The sequence below is a fragment of the Pipistrellus hanaki genome (genome assembly GCF_964339955.1).
Source record: "Pipistrellus hanaki genome assembly, chromosome: 8".
Taxonomy (NCBI): domain Eukaryota; kingdom Metazoa; phylum Chordata; class Mammalia; order Chiroptera; family Vespertilionidae; genus Pipistrellus; species Pipistrellus hanaki.
The window spans coordinates 53,762,854-53,766,465 of NC_140510.1; positions in this window are offsets into that span (position 1 = coordinate 53,762,854).

A 3,612-nucleotide genomic window follows, 5' to 3' on the forward strand; every position below is an offset into this window, starting at 1 on the left:
CTCCCCCCAAACTGGGAGGTCTCGTTGGCTCCAATGCCCCTCCTCTGACCCTCCAAGTCTGGGGAGGGAATAGGGAGAGGAAGGGTCAAAAGGGGCCCTTGGGTGGCCTGAGATCCCTGCAGAGGTTGGTGGGCTTGGTGTTAGAACAGAGGGAAGAGCTTTCTGCGTAGCCCGCACAGAGGTGCCTGTGAGGCTGGTGTCTCCCTGTGCCAAGTCCACTGCCCTGCGGGGAGGGGATCAACCCTGCATGTAGGGCGGAGACAGCACTCACCTTCGATGCATCCAGGCCTGGGTGTCATACAGATGGAGGACAGCTGTGTCACCCGCCACAGGGGGGTCCGGAGGGCCATGTGGACACAGGCTCCAGGAGATGCTCAGGCCTGGCCTTCCTGGCCTCAAAGACCCTTGGTGGGTGCACAGCCCCACCTCCCTCACCCAGAGCATCTGACTGTGGTGGGAGGCCCATTGTCCCTGCTTCCCTCCGTCTATACCCCGAGGTCATGGTGCAGCTCTCCACCTGGACACTCCTTGCCCCCACATTCCTCTCTCCGTGAAGGTCTGGGGGCTGCCTTGCTCTTCCTTTAAAGGGAACGTCCTCTTTCCACCCAGCCGCCCACACCTCAGGCGTCACCACCACTCTGACCCCTTGCAGGCGCGAGGGCCCAGGGACACTCCACTCCAGTTGGGTCCCAGCTCCGGCATCCAGGCAGGAAGTGTGAGCTGAAGCCAGAGGCCCGGAGCCCTTGGCTGCCACCCAGCTCAGACAAAGCCCGTGGTGCGGATTTTCGAGGTTAGCCACCCAGGTGCCTGGGGAAGGAGGGAGGCCCCCTGTGACTGGTGGGACCTGGCTGGAGCCCCATGAGAGCAGGTCAGAGGTGTAGGAGCAGAGAAACCACCATGAAGTCTGGGGGCAGGTGGCACCCCTGCTGGAAGGGCCCCATCAGAGGAAGGGTCACCGCCAAGCCCACTCTGCCACCTGCCTCCTGTGCAGGGCTGCCTCCAGCCGCCACGCTCACACCTCTGGACCCTGTGTGAATGGATGGCCTTTGGGGCAGACCCAACGCGTGAGGGGAGGCCGGCCAGGCCACGTGTTTCCTCCTCCCCTGGGTGGGGGTAGCCAGAAGCAAGGGGCGGGCAGGACTACGGGCGGGAGGGGCTCCCATACACAGAATCAGGAGTGCACCCTCCTTGCCAGGGGAGTGAGCACCAGGACTGCCAGCTGGCTGTATGCCACAGAGGACCCCTCAGGCAGCAGCCCCTCCGGGCCCTGGCTTTGACCGGAGCACATGAACTGACCCCAAGGCCTGAGTCAGGACGAGGGCCAGAGCCCAGCCCCCTGCCTCAGACCAGTAAGCTGGAATGTGAGTCACCAAGTCCAATGTCCCACCCTCCCATGTCACCCTCAGACCCTCTATGGGACCCACTAAGACCCATCCCCCTCTCAGAGGGCTAATGGCTGCTGCAAACCCCGCCCACAAACAAGGGCACGTCATCTGACTTCCCAGCCACGTCCCCAGAACACCTATTTGCACGTCGGGACCAGAGCCAGTGGGGAGGGGAGCCGGGAGCCAGGCCTTACAGGGCCCCGTCCAGGAAGCCCCTTTTCCATGCACCCCTGCTCCAGGAGCTGTTCCAGAAACTTCTGTGACTCAGTTGTTCCCACCATCATGGGTCCCTGAGGAGCCTGTTCTGCCCCAGGCCCTTAAGTCCCCTAAGTCTGAGGGACCTCCAGCTGCGGATGGTGGCTTCCTGGGTAGGGATGGGGGCGGAGGGTGAAGCTAGTTCTCATGGGGGTCCGAGAGATGGTAAGGTCGCCTGGGACTGCGTCCACTGTGAGGTCTGTAACCTGTCAGTGGGGTTGAGGTGAGGGGTCAGGCACATTGCGCTGTGACCTGTCATCTCCCCCATTCCATAGAGCAGCATCCTGGGGCCACAAGACCCAGACTCTCCCCCTGAAGCCTCTAAGCCCACGATCATGGAACACCCTGAGGCCTGAGCTAACAGGAAGACTGCTATTCTCAGAGAATGCTCCCTGCAGACCTGCGTGGGGCTGCCCATCCCCAGCCACATCGCAGGGTTGAGGGGCAGACTCCTTGACCCCCTCACTCCCCCACCCTGCTCCTGGGTCTGAGACCACGGACTCACCCTCTCCTTCGCTTGCCCTCTGGCTGGGGCTTCCTCGCCCCTCCCCTGGGCCCCGCTCCAGGCGGATGCCTCCCTGGGGGCCCCTTACATAACCTCTTCTCACATTGCAGTTTACAAGTTTTAAAGCAAAAATCATAAGCTTTTCCTTATCCAAACACAATGGCCACCACACTTGAGACTGCCATCAGCAGAAGCAGCTTGCAGAGGGGAGTTTTCTCTCCACCCCAGGAGCTCGGGGTCCAGGGCTCGAGGCCTGGAAGGCAGGTTTTGCTTTGCAGACATTCCCGACTGCTCCCCTGGACCAGATGGAAAAAAATCAGGAGAGGCTGCCTTTCCACGTGGTGCTTCGTGTGTGGTGTGGCCTGGACAGTGCGCTGTTTGATGGGCACTCCACCAGCTTCGGTGACATTCAGGGCCACTGGGAGTGAGTTCCCCAAGGGCATGCGCCCTTGGCTCAGCAGGTCTGCAGCGGCATCCGGCTCTTTAGTCAGATTTCCCTGTTGGTTCCAACAGGATTTTCTGGGTGTGTGGAAAGGTAGCGGGGCGGAAACGTATTGACATAGCCACCGTTGTTTTATAATCATCCACCCTACTAAGCATAGATAAGTTTGCTTACAGACCTGGGGAAACTGAAGGATGAAACAAGGCTGCAAACAGTTGAGATTCCTCTGCCCCGCCAGTCAGATGTCTGGTCAAAACACAGGCCTGGGCCCAGGCTTCAGGCTTCATCCCGGGGGGGGGGGGGGGGGGGGGGGGGGGGCATGTAGGAGGCAAATGGCTCCCCCGACCCAGATCTCTGAATCAGTTTGTCACCTGGTTTGTCCTGTTTTGTTTCTAAAGTATACATGCACTTAGTAAAAAAAAAAAAACACAAAACAAAACAAAAAAAAACGTGCAAGGCATCCAAAAATTACAAAAAATAATCTTCCTACTCCGACAGCCAGGCGCCCTCCCCAAGGGAGCCCAGTTGATTTCCACACCGGAAGGTCCTGTGTGCAACCAGCTTCCTCAAGCCAATGTTCTCTCTTGGGGGCAGGTGGCTGTCCCCTTCTCCCCTCTTCTTGCTGTCCTTCTGTCTGGGGGTCTCAGAGGCAGGTCTAAAAGGCCAACTCCCACCTGTCCAGCAATGGACGCCAGGTACAGACAGTGCTCTGCGCATGTCCTGGGGACAGCCTGTGTGTATGTGGTATGTGTATATGTGTGTTATGTGGGCCTGTGTGAACCGTGTCTGTGTACAGTATCTGTGCATGTGTGCATGTATTGCATACATGTACATACCTGTGCACAGGTGGATTCTGTAGGGCGACCCCAGGAGTGAACTGCAGAGCACTTCACATTTTGACATTTGGGGTCCAGCATGTGTCCCAGGGAGATGGAGGATCCTCCAACACCTGCTCCCAGAATCCGTGGGTCATCTCTGCAGAGCCCTGCTGCTACTCAACAGAAAATACCTCAAAACTCTTGGCC